Source organism: Eriocheir sinensis, chromosome 20, assembly GCF_024679095.1.
Source record: "Eriocheir sinensis breed Jianghai 21 chromosome 20, ASM2467909v1, whole genome shotgun sequence".
NCBI lineage: Eukaryota > Metazoa > Arthropoda > Malacostraca > Decapoda > Varunidae > Eriocheir > Eriocheir sinensis.
Window position 1 is genome coordinate 5,743,775 of NC_066528.1, and position 13,912 is coordinate 5,757,686.

The 13,912-nt window shown below is 43.2% G+C and overlaps 2 long non-coding RNA genes across 2 annotated transcripts; one reads left to right on the plus strand and one right to left on the minus strand.

The window, feature by feature from the left end:
• Positions 1-4,833: 4,833 nt before the first annotated feature.
• Positions 4,834-10,642, plus strand: LOC127001106 (uncharacterized). Its single transcript, XR_007754722.1, has 3 exons — positions 4,834-9,775; positions 9,909-9,993; positions 10,119-10,642. It is a non-coding gene; the product is annotated as an uncharacterized LOC127001106 (long non-coding RNA).
• Positions 10,643-10,779: 137 nt separating this feature from the next.
• On the minus strand, positions 10,780-12,558 carry LOC127001107 (uncharacterized). Its single transcript, XR_007754723.1, has 2 exons — positions 12,359-12,558; positions 10,780-12,238 (listed from the first exon to the last, which is right to left on the minus strand). It is a non-coding gene; the product is annotated as an uncharacterized LOC127001107 (long non-coding RNA).
• Between the last annotated feature and the right edge of the window lie 1,354 nt (positions 12,559-13,912).

Here is a 13,912-nt window from a genome sequence, read left to right on the forward strand (position 1 = left end):
GTGATAGTTTTACCCGACTTCTGCACCATGAACGGGAAAAATCACCCCAGAAAACCCGGTTAATCTTCTCCGTGGCCTTGGGAATGGTCGTAACGGGAGCCCGATACGTTTAATAATATGGACTTCAGTGACGAGGTGATGGTGGATGGCTGTTGGGTGTGCTGTGTTATGCCGGCAAATTGATGCTTCGGACATTGATTATATTGATTGATTGTGATTATTATTGATTTATTTGTTTTGTTTTCGATATTTCTTACCTCTGTTGCCGTTGTCTATTTTCGGTGTGCTTGTTTTCATTTGACACGGCAATGAAAGGAAAGATTAAGGAAATAAGTAGAATGGAAAAGGGAAGTAGATAAAGAAAAAAGAAAAAAAAGACTACCTGATTCTAACGTCAAATTGTTTTTTTTTCTGATCTCTCTCTCTCTCTCTCTCTCTCTCTCTCTCTCTCTCTCTCTCTCTCTCTCTCTCTCTCTCTCTCTCTCTCTCTCTCTCTCTCTCTCTCTCTCTCTCTCCTTCCATCTCTTTTTCATCTTTATTTTTTTTAGTACATATTCCTCTAATCCTCCTCTTCCTCTCTTTTAAACATCCTCCTCATTCACCTCCTCTTCGCCTGCTCACGATTTTTTTTTTTTTTTTTTACCCACAAAGCATCGCATCGCAGTCTGTCATATAAGACCCCATTCACAGTGTGCCAGTGTGTCAGGTACTTGAGTTGCACGTTTTTTTTTTAAATCGCGTTCTGTTTCTTGTGATAACTTGCTAACCCCGTGGGCTTGTCTCGCGCCAGGCTGTGTTCAAACGTGATAGGTAATTAAAATTAAAGTCACTGCGTCCCTTTGCCGATGTGTATTGCTTACATGGGTGTGGAGTCGGAGTCGAAAATTTTTATATCCGACATCACACCCACACCAGCGTTGCCATATTATCGTATTCACCACATCGTCTTTATTACTTTTAAGCCTCAAACTCTCGCACCTACACAAATAACGATAGAAAATTGAAGTTAGCGTTAAAACACTTATCTATTGATGTTTGTTTGTTTGTTTTTGCATTCGTTAGTGGTCAGAAACTACGAAAATGCAATGCGAGGAGTACGATAATTTGACAACGCTGACCCACACCCCTGATTGCTTAGTAGGCAGGGTAGATATGGTTGGTACTTGGTAGCATTCCTGTCTCACCAAAATAACAGCAGCTGCCATTTTTAAAGTACCATGATCTCCCTCTTCTCTTTTGAAAATTCCCTTCCCTCTCCCCTTCCAGACGCCTCTCCATCCAATATGTACCTCTGTCTCTCGTGGCCACTCACCTCAAACTGCTATTACAGGAGCAGTACGAAGCGGACTTTATTATTTTGTTTACCCATGAGCTATTTCCTTTCCTTTAAAAAAAAAAAGACTACTTCCTCGATCCTTGGTCTTATTTTTCTCAATCTTTCTTCCGTATCTCATTCACCTTCCTCATTGCCTTCTCTCATTCTTAATTACGGTAAAAAATCGAAGCAGTTTTCATCTATTTTTTTTAAAGCACTGAATGAGCGATTTTCACACTCTTCGATCCCTCCCATGACATACAGATGGTTCACACATTCTTCCCGTGACATACAGATGGTTCACACATTCTTCCCATGACATACAGATGGTTCACACATTCTTCCCATGACATACAGATGGTTCACACATTCTTCCCATGACATACAGATGGTTCACACATTCTTCCCATGACATACAGATGGTTCACACTCTTCCCATGACATACAGATGGTTCACACATTCCTCCCGTGACATACAGATGGTTCACACATTCTTCCCATGACATACAGATGGTTCACACTCTTCCCTTAACATACAGATGGTTCACACATTCTTCCCTTAACATACAGATGGTTCACACATTCTTCCCGTGACATACAGATGGTTCACACATTCTTCCCGTGACATACAGATGGTTCACACATTCTTCCCGTGACATACAGATGGTTCACACTCTTCCCTCCCATGACATACAGATGGTTCACACATTCTTCCCTCCCATGACATACAGATGGTTCACACATTCTTCCCGTGACATACAGATGGTTCACACATTCTTCCCGTGACATACAGATGGTTCACACATTCTTCCCATGACATACAGATGGTTCACACATTCTTCCCTCCCATGACATACAGATGGTTCACACATTCTTCCCTCCCAAGACATACAGATGGTTCACACAATCTTCACTCACATGACATACAGATGGTTCACACATTCTTCACATGACATACAGATGGTTCACACATTCTTCCCTCCCATGACATACAGATGGTTCACACATTCTTCCCTCCCATGACATACAGATGGTTCACACATTCTTCCCATGACATACAGATGGTTCACACATTCTTCCCTCCCATGACATACAGATGGTTCACACATTCTTCCCTCCCATGACATACAGATGGTTCACACATTCTTCCCTCCCATGACATACAGATGGTTCACACATTCTTCCCTCCCATGACATACAGATGGTTCACACATTCTTCCCTCCCGTGACATACAGATGGTTCACACATTCTTCCCTCCCATGACATACAGATGGTTCACACTCTTCCCTCCCATGACATACAGATGGTTCACACATTCTTCCCTCCCATGACATACAGATGGTTCACATTCTACACACCAATGACATACAGATGGTTCACACAATATTCCCTCCAAATACAGACAGATCGATCACACATCCTTCCCGTGACATACAGATGGTTCACACATTCTTCCCTCCCATGACATACAGATGGTTCACACATTCTTCCCGTGACATACAGATGGTTCACACTCTTCCCTCCCATGACATACAGATGGTTCACACTCTTCCCTCCCATGACATACAGATGGTTCACACATTCTTCCCGTGACATACAGATGGTTCACACATTCTTCCCGTGACATACAGATGGTTCACACTCTTCCCTCCCATGACATACAGATGGTTCACACATTCTTCCCGTGACATACAGATGGTTCACACATTCTTCCCGTGACATACAGATGGTTCACACATTCTTCCCGTGACATACAGATGGTTCACACTCTTCCCGTGACATACAGATGGTTCACACATTCTTCCCGTGACATACAGATGGTTCACACATTCTTCCCGTGACATACAGATGGTTCACACATTCTTCCCGTGACATACAGATGGTTCACACATTCTTCCCGTGACATACAGATGGTTCACACTCTTCCCTCCCGTGACATACAGATGGTTCACACTCTTCCCGTGACATACAGATGGTTCACACATTCTTCCCGTGACATACAGATGGTTCACACATTCTTCCCGTGACATACAGATGGTTCACACATTCTTCCCGTGACATACAGATGGTTCACACATTCTTCCCGTGACATACAGATGGTTCACACATTCTTCCCTCCCATGACATACAGATGGTTCACACATTCTTCCCGTGACATACAGATGGTTCACACATTCTTCCCTCCCATGACATACAGATGGTTCACACATTCTTCCCGTGACATACAGATGGTTCACACATTCTTCCCGTGACATACAGATGGTTCACACATTCTTCCCGTGACATACAGATGGTTCACACATTCTTCCCGTGACATACAGATGGTTCACACATTCTTCCCGTGACATACAGATGGTTCACACATTCTTCCCGTGACATACAGATGGTTCACACATTCTTTCATTCACAGGCGAGGCGGGCGGCAAGCAACAGGCAGTGACGGGAATAGAATGAAAAATGTGCATTGGAACCATAGCAAGAATCGTCGAATGAGACAACAGAACCACAAGAAGAATGAGGGAATGAAACACCACCAGAACCGCCACATCAAGAATTAGATATAGACCTTAATGTAGTGAAATGCATGTAGTAGTATTAGTAACTAGTAGTAGTAGTAGTAGTAGTAGTAGTAGTAGTAGTAGTAGTAGTAGTAGAAGTAGTGGTAGTAGTTGAAGTAGTGGTAGTAGTTGTAGTAGTAGTAGTAGTAGTAGTAGTAGTAGTGGTAGTAATAGTAGGAGGAGGTACCTCATGCACCCTGCTTGAGTCCGTCGGAACCATACCTGTCAAGTCTTACGTTTTTATACACAAACTTATGGTTTCTAACGCAAAATCTTATGGCAAGACACCACAGACAGGTATGCACTTTTTGTTCCATTCCTGTAGCTTGGTGAGGTCTTCTGGTAGGAAATCCGCGGTTTAAGGGTTGACCCACAAAGTAACGCAGTGGAAATCCCGTAAAGTGAGAAAGTTGTTGTGGGAGGAAAAAGGAGAAAGTAAAGAAAACAAAGTAAAATTGAAGGAGGAAGGAAAGAATTAAAAAGTAAGGAGGAAAAAGATTAAAAAAAGCAAAATGGAAGAAAATATGAAAACAAATTGGAAAGTCAAAGAAAGGTTCCAGAATTTCCATCATGAGAATTTTTTTTGTACGTTTTGAGATTTTTCACTGAACTCTTGCATTCCCTGATGTGTACAAACGCCATATGCGCCATTCATCGCGGGTTGGTACAAGCATTTCCAGGTGTTGATTATTTCTTCTTCCCATGGCACTGTTATATTTCTCTTCTTCACAATTCACATTCTGTCTTCATTTCTCTTCCTCTTCCTTCTTTTCCCTATTTCCATCGTTAATTTTCTTCCGTCGTTTCTTCCTTCCTTTGTGGTACTGGTATGCTGGATGTTCCCTCCCAAGGTGCAGGACTTTACATTTTTCTTCATTGAATTGTAGCAGCCACTTTTTGTTCCATTCCTGTAGCTTGGCGAGGTCTTCTGGTAGGAAGTCCACAGTGCTGGGTCGAGGTTTCAGTTATAGCGCCGCAGAAGTGGACCCAAGCACGGTGACCTTTCGGAAAGCTCATCGGTGGCTCAGTCGATTGCTGCCCTGCTGGCTTGTACTCAGAAGGCCCGGGTTCCCTTAGTGCATGTCCATTTCGAGACTAGTGAAACATTATTATTATTGTTATTATCTGTCTGACTGAAATACATACACACAAAGGTTGGTATAATAAAACACTTTCGCCTCTCATATCAGCTACTTTTAAGGGCCAAAGAGGGGGTCATTCGGGTTCTAATGAGTGTTTCTTTACGTCCGCAGTACAGAAGAAGAGTCAAACTACTACCAGGGTCATAAAACTACTACTAGAAATGCCCACAACTACGAAAGCCTTGTCTAATGTGTTCTTGGGCGACGAAATGTCTTAAAATACGATCCAAAGAATGACGAGACTAATGCACTTGTTCAATATACTCCTTTACTTTCATTTACACTTCCTTCTGCATCCATGTTATTGAGGAGGAAGAGGATCTGGAGGAGGGAAAGTAAGAGGAGGAGGAGGAGCTCATTAAGGACTCAGTTGATGTGCTGCCACAACTTTTACTATGAGGGCCCGGGTTCATCCCTAACACCAAGCAATACACATTTAGAGATTTTAAACTGTTATTGCCGTGTCACTCATGTTCCACGAATTTAAGCATACAAGAAAAAGATGAGTGGCCAACACAACACAATCTCTCTCTCTCTCTCTCAGGGGGCTAGACTCAAACCATTTTTTTCTTTCATTTATTTATTTACTTAATACTAATACAAATTTAATCTCTTCACCAAAGTCTGAGTTCGGACAAGGAATCTCTCTCTCTCTCTCTCTCTCTCTCTCTCTCTCTCTCTCTCTCTCTCTCTCTCTCTCTCTCATGGAAATACTAATACATTTTGATTTTATGTAAGGGATATGTGTCGTAAGCTTGAGATGATCTAATTCCTGATGCACCAATTTTAAAGCTTCCCACAGCAGCTTATGTCACTGTCAGCGCTGCACCATCACTGTTTGGCTGCCCTGGGAACTGTCACTGTCTGGCTGGTACTAACACAATGCTGTCACTGTTAACCCCTTGACTGTGGATTTCCTACAAGAAGACATCACCAAGCTACAGAAATGGAACAAAATGTGGCTGCTACAATTCAATGAAGAAAAATGTAAAATACTGCACCTTGGGAGGGGATATCCAGCATACCAGTGCCACATGGGAAACACTCCACTATCCACCACAGAGGCATAGAAAGACCTGGGAGTATATATTATCAGGCTACTAGTGAAAGCCAAATCTGTGCCAATCGCAGCGAACGTGTTAACAGTGCACTGATTAGGGTGGGTGTCTGCAGCCAGGCATGGACGGCAGATTGACCTCATGTGTGGACGTGGGAAATTTGTCCACATCGGGTCAAATCTGACGCTCAAGCCTGGCTGCACCCCCCCCCACCCTGATCAGTGACCTCCAGTGAGTGGCACGTTAGGAGCAGCCTGATAGTGACAGTGCAATGCTGAGTGACAAATAATTCTCTCTCTCTCTCTCTCTCTCTCTCTCTCTCTCTCTCTCTCTCTCTCTCTCTCTCTCTCTCTCTCTCTCTCTCAGCCACAGGTCCCACAGGATGTCACCCCACAGGATGTTTGCAAACCCCACAGACACATGACCCCCGACACATAAATAATTCTCTCTCTCTCTCTCTCTCTCTCAACAATGTAAGTTAACTGAATAAATATGGAGATACAGAAAGTCTTGTTTGAATAGAGCCGGCACAAAGGAGAGAGAAATATGATATAAAAATAAGAGAAAAGAAGAAAGTTGGAATATATCAGAAGCATGCAGAGGACCTGATACTATTACTACTTCTACAACCAGCACTATGTTACACAATGGCTGGAAGTGGTGAATGCTGAGCTCTGAGGGTCCGAGTTCCGAGTCCAGTTTTCAACCATTAATTTAAAAGAGAACCCCAAAGGTCACTCAAGGAGGAAGAGAGGAAAGGAACAAAGAGATGGAGAATTTTGTTACATGGAGATCAAAAGCATTGGAGATACACTAAGTCTTCTAGGAAAATGGAGAACGAGAATTAGTTTTTAAGTAAGAAGATTGTCATAAAGGAAAAGAAAGCATTGGAGAGATGGAGATACTAAGAAGGTTGGTATTCTCAAACACTTCCGCCCCTCACAACAACTATTCCCAAAGGCTGAAAAGGAGATCAGTCAGGCTCTAAAGGGTGGTATTTTAAGTTCTTGTTACAGAAGAAGGGTCAAACTACCACCAGGGCCATGAAACTACCCCTGGAAATGCCTCCCACAACTCATACGAAAGCCTTGACAAGTGTGTGTGCTTGGGCGCTGAAATGTTGCAGAATATGACCGTTATGTTGGTCTTGTATGAAAATGGGGAAGGGACGAGAAGTAGCTTTTATGTGAGAGAATACGAGTGGCATGTGTTAGATAGAAATTATTTAATTGATATGGAAGGGAGGAGACAACTAAGAGGACAGAGTAAGAAATTGAGAAAGGGGACTTGTTTGAAAGACACAGAAATTCAGTTTTCCATACAGGAGTGTGGATACAGGGAATGGACTTAGCAAATACATTGTTGAACGGGTAGTGTCCATATAATGACGGAAAAGCTGGACAAATATAAATTGGGAGACAGGACTGACCGAGCTTGAGCTCAGGCCCTGTATACTACAAATAGGTAAACACACACACACACACACACACACACACACACACACACACAGTGGTAAAGGACATGAGATCGGAATGGAGAATTGTGGAGTGGAGTGCCTCAGGGATCGGTATTGGCACCAATACTTTTCCTAGTATATGTCAATGACATGCCAGAGGGAGTAAACAGTTATATGAGCCTGTTTGCAGACAATGCAAAACTGCTAAGACATATAAGAAACAGTAAAGACTGTGAAATTCTGCAAGAAGACCTGAAAAAGATTTGGGAATGGAGTATGAAATGGGAGATGGAATTCAATGTGAAGAAATGTCATGTAATGGAAATGGGAAAGAATGAAGGAAGACCAAAATGGACATATAAATATTAAGGAAAGTTCAAGAAGAGAGAGATATGGGAGTGGCAATACAAGATAATCAACAGCCTGAGAGTCATGTTAATCTGATATTCGGCGATACGTATAAAATGGTGAGAAATATAGGATTAGCATTCCACTACATGGATAAGGATATGATGAAAAAGTTAATAACCACTATGATCAGACCAAAATGGGAATATGCAGAGGCGGTGTGGTCTGACAACAAAAATGGTTCCAGAGCTGGAGGGATTGACACATGAAGAGAGATTAACCCGTAAAGGCCGACGATAACCCCTGCGTCTACCCCCCACAGCCGCATTAATCGTCTTAAAATCAACTCTTGCAGAATGACATGGAAGCAATTTTAGCTGTTAGTATACACATATATATATCAGTATGTGAAATATTTTTGCTTAGCTCTCCCTGATTGCTTCAGAATAATCGCCGGTAGTTAGAGATTGTGTTGGCGCGAGCAACCCTCGTTCCGAGCTGGGCTGGACTGCTGAGGTGTCAGACTCGGTCCGTTGTGCGCCCAGGGCCTTTTCCCGGTCTATTATGGGCCTGTTTGTTTGTTTTTGGACCCTCTGTGACAGTGGGGCAGTCGTAGATATAAGCCTACTCCTCAAGCCAAATTAGCAGCGTTACCAATGATAGCGCAGTTTTGATACACGTGTAAAGTAGCTGTCCCATATGGGACCTATCGGCCTTTACGGGTTAAAGGAAATGGACCTACCAACACTTGAACAAAGAAAAGAAAGGGGAGACCTAATACAAATTTATAAATTATTGATTAAAATGGAAGAAGTAGATAATGAGGAGTTACTACTAAGAGAAGGAATAAACAACAGGAACACAAGAGGACATAGTAAAAAATTGAGGAAGGGAAGATGCTTGAGAAACATAAAGAAATATAGCTTCCTGCAAAGATATATAGAGGTTTGGAACAGTCTAAGTGAAGATGTGGTATCAGCGAAGAGTGTGCAAAACTTTTAGGAAAAGTTGGACAAATACAGATATGGCGACGGGACCACACGAGCGTAAGCCCTGTAAAACTACAACTAGGTAAATAGACACACACACACACACACACACACACACACACACACACACACACATTATTTCACATTTGTTTCAGCTGTTCTTTGTGTGAGTCAGAACTTGAGTCCACGCCACCACTCAAGTGTTTTCTCTGTTGCAAGTGTCAGCCTAACTAACATTCCTGAGAGCCACACCTTTCTTTCTTATTTTATTTTTCTTCTTTCTCTTTTCTAAGCACCAGTGTTGTGAAGGACAGTGTGATGGGATGTTCTCTTTCTCCTTCCTTCTTCACCTCTCACACTGCCTTCCGCCCTGGTCATGCTGAAGGGACGGCCATTTCATCGCCTCCCTTCAATGTTGTCTGTCTGTCTGTATATCATGTTTGTTTTCCACCGCGACAAAAGTTCAAGTATACAAAAGGTCGCGTGCACTGTTTCGTCTTCCGCTGTGAGCTCATTATACATGTTTATGCCATTCTAAAAATACTTGTGCTTTATCAGACCAGATGGCTCCATGAAAGTGTTTGGCTGGGAGGGAGGGAGAGGAAGAGATGGAGAAAGAAGTGTTTGTAAGAGTGGAAAGGAAGGAAAAAGAAATGAAGGTGATTGTTTCCACTAGTGCTTTATGGGACCAGATGGCTCCATGAAACTGTTTGGCTGGAAGGGAGAGGGAGGAGGAAGTGTTTGTAAGAGTGGAGAGGAAGGAAAAAGTAATGGTGAAGGTGATTGTTTCCACTAGTGCTTTATGGGACCAGATGGCTCCATGAAACTGTTTGGCTGGGAGGGAGGGAGAGGGGGAGAGGGAGGAGGAAGTGTTTGTAAGAGTGGAAAGGAAGGAAAAAGTAATGAAGGTGATTGTTTCCACTAGTGCTTTATGGGACCAGATGGCTCCATGAAACTGTTTGGCTGGGAGGGAGGGAGGGAGAGGGGGAGAGGGAGAAAGAAGTGTTTGTAGGAGTGGAGAGGTAGGAAAAAGTAATGAAGGCGATTGTTTCCACTAGTGCTTTATGGGACCAGATGGCTCCATAAACTGTTTGGCTGTGAGGGAGAGGGAGAGAGGGAGGAGGAAGTGTTTGTAAGAGTGGAAAGGAAGGAAAAAGTAATGAAGGTGATTGTTTCCACTAGTGCTTTATGGGACCAGATGGCTCCATGAAACTGTTTGGCTGGGAGGGAGAGGGGGAGAGGGAGGAGGAGGTGTTTGTAAGAGTGGAAAGGAAGGAAAAAGTAATTGTGAAGGCGATTGTTTCCATTGTCCTTTGTGTGTCTGAATTTGAGCCCATGCCAACACTGTGAAGGTCAGTGTAATTCCTATTGTAACTGTCACAGCCTAAAATCACAAGGCACAGATTTCTTTTTCCTTTCTTTCTTCCTCTTCTTTCTTCTTCTCCTTCACCAGTGCTACCATTATAAAGACTAGTAAGTGCTTCTTCTTGTCATAACTGTCCATTCCCTTTCCTTCAGTTTCTTCATTTGTCTTTTTCTGTGTTTTCTCTCTTCCCTTGTAGCTGCAGATATCTTTCTCTTTCCTTTTTTCCTCTTCTTCCTTCTTCTCCTTCACCAGTGCCACCATTCTGTAGACTAGTAAGTGCTTCTTCTTGTTGTAATTGACTGTCCGTTCTCTTCCCTTCATTACTTTGCCTTCCTTCAGCTTCTTCACAGCCCAGAATCACAAGGCACAGATTTCGTTTTCTTTCCTTTCTTCCTCTTCTTCTTCTCCTTCACTAGTGCCACCATTCTGAGGGCTAGTAAGTGCTTCTTCTTGTTGTAACTGACTGTCCATTCTCTTCCCTCAAGGTCCATCCATTACTTTGCCTTCCTTCAGCTTCTTCACAGCCCAAAATCACAAGGCCACAGATTTCTTTCTCTTTCATTTTTCCTCTTCCTTCTTCTCCTTCACAGGTGCCACCATTCTGAGGGCTAGTAAGTGCTTCTTCTTGTTGTAACTGTCCATTCCCTTTCCTTCAGTCTCTTCATATGTCTCTTTTTCTGTGTTTTCTCTTCCCTTGTAGCTGCATTTTTTTTTCCTTTCTTCCTCTTCCTCCTTCTCCTTCACCAATACCACAAAATTCTCCCTCTTTTCGTTTTTCCTCTTCCTTCTCCTCCGCCTATAGCACCAGTAGGCTCTCTCAAGGGGCCTCTTGGAAGACCCCAGTCCGTTCATGGCACAGGTGAATTTAATTTACAGTGGCTGCTGTGATGTATGGCTCTTGCTTGGCCTATGCTGCCCCGGTGCTCCTCCTGACCAAAGTCGCTGAAATTACGGTTGATTGAAGACCTGGGCAGCATGTGGGTAACCTTCCACCACTCGCCTATGGTTGAGAATTGTCAGTGTCTTGCGGCGGGATTCGAACCTGGGTCCTTAGGTTCATGGCATCCAGGCGCCAACCATTCAGTCACTGCCAAGTAAGTGTTTCTCCTTGTTCAAACCCTGCAGTGTCTTCCTTCTTAAGTTCAACACACACAAGCCACACAACTTCCTTTTTCTTCTTCTTTCTCTTCCTTTCACTAGTCCTGTCATTGTGAGGTAAGTGTTTCTCCTTGTTCAAACCCTGCAGTGTCTTCCTTCTTAATTTTAACACACACAAGCCACACAACTCCCTCTGTTTCACTTTCTATCTCTTCCTTTCACTAGTGCTGTCATCGTGAGGGGTAACTAGTGCTTTCTTCTTCCTTCATGTTCTATCCATCCTTGTTCTTCCTCTAAGGTACGGCCACTTCATCGCCTCCCTTCAACTTCTTTCCTTTCTTTCGGGTTTGCTTCCTCTGTTTCCTCATGTCGGTACTTAAGCCAACGCTGCCACTGTGAGGGGTAACTAGTGCTTTTTCATGTTCTATCTGTCCGTGTTCTTCCTCTAAGGTACAGCCACTTCATTGCCTCCCTTCATCTTCTTCTTCTTCCTTCTCCTTCAGATTTGCTTCCTATGTTTCCTAATGTCAGTACTTGAGCCAACGCTGCCATTGTGAGGGGTAACTAGTGCTTTCATGTTCTATCCATCCCTGTTTTTCCTCTAAGGTACAGCCACTTCATTGCCTCCCTTCAACTTCTTCTTCTTCCCTCTCCTTCGGGTTTGCTTCCTATGTTTAATCATGTCAGTATTTGAGCCAGAACCACCATTTGTGAGGCCATTAATCGCTTCCTCCTGCTTCTCCTGTACAGTTCCTTCCTCTTCCTCCCCAGCCTGAGACACACACACCTCACCTCTTCTTCTCTTTGTACTTAAACCCTCACCAACACCACCATTCTGAAGGCCATTGAGTGATTCCTCCTGGTGTGGTAATGTGCTGTCTACCTTCCCAGCCTGAGACACACACACCTCACCTCTTCTCCTCGTTGTCCCTGAACCCTCACTGACACCACCGTTCTGAAGGCCAGTGTGTGTTTCCTCCTGGTGTGGTAATGTGGCATCTACCTTCCCAGCTTGAGAGACACACACCACACTTTTCTTTTTCTTCTTCTTCCCTGTGGTGGTGTTGGTGGTGTCTGGCATGGAGCAAGGCACGGCTACAATGGTTCCATCAGCGCGCCGTTCCTTCAACTTGTACTCCTCCAGATACCTGGAAAGTGCCGAGGTGTGAGAGAGTGGTTTGGTGAGGGAAATGATGTGTGCCTCCCCCTCTTCCCCTTCCTCTTCCTTCCTTTCCTCCCCTTCCCTTTCAATCACCTTCTCTCTCTCTCTTCCCCTTCCTCCCTTCCCTTTCTTCCTTACTTTTCCTTCCTTTCCCCTTATTCCCCTTTCCATAGCTGGGCGTTATCGTGATACTTTATCACTGATAACAAAATCGGGTTATCGGCCATCCGCTACTTATTTAAATATATATCGGTATCTTCGTTACTTTTGTAACCAAACTAGCAATAATCGCTACTTTTTTCTGCCTCTCAGAAAAAAAACATTGTCTCCTCCCTACTGCGCATGTGTGGCCCGGGCGCCCGGTGTTGTATGAAAAAACTTCGGGGTATGAAATATCTACGGTGAAGGGATTTCATACTTAGATCATCAACATTAAAACACTAGGTTATTTTTTTTTATGTTAGACTCAAAAATCAATATATCAAAGAGAAAAATAATTTAACTTTGCCCCCAAAATGATTATTCACTGCCTCAAGTTTGATATTCCATATTCGTTTGTGAGAATGCCATGGTATTGAAGGCACCCGGTGTTGTGTTATTTTGTGTCCCATCGTCAAAAACTGGCGCTTTTGTTTACAAACACTGGTCTCTCGTGAACTGTGCATGTTCAGACCAGTAAGCTTAGCCCTGTACAGTCTCACAAAGCTTTTTAACACATTAAGAGTTGCTGGAAGGCTGCATCAGACATACAGTACCACCATCCTCGCTGTTTCTGGAACGACACTCTGTACATATAAATACAACTCGTACAGTGTTGTTCTAGAAACAGCGGGGATGGTGGTAGTGGTACTGTATGTCTGATTCAGCCTTCCAGCAACTCTTAGATAAAAGCTTTGAGACTGTACATGTTCCGCTTGCTGGTCTGAGCATCTTGCTGAATTCAATGTTTGAAACAATTGACGTGGGGCGTAAATAACACAACACCAGTCAACGTTCTAGTATTACCATCCATAGGTACATATGTCAACGTGTGGTTTTCAGGTTTTGTAAGTTTTCTAAAATACAGATAATGAAAATTTGAACTCATCTATGTTTTTTATTTGAAATATCAATATAGTATCGTTTTCGCCTATCGGATTTATCGCTAGTTAGTATCGTAATTGTGGATTTATATCGGGTATCGGTTATTGGTTATCGCCTATATTTGTGTCTCCAGTTAATGAATATCGGTTATCACCGATAAGGTTTTCCATTATCAGTTATCGGGAATAAGGTTTTCTGTTATCGTGCCCAGCTATGCCCCTTCCTTTCTATTCTCTTGGGAGGGAGGAAAGGAATGGGGGGGAATGGAGGTGGCCAAAGTCTCCTATCCCTGTGGCCCTGTTGGCTTAAGTTTTGAAGAGGCAAACTTTTATTGAA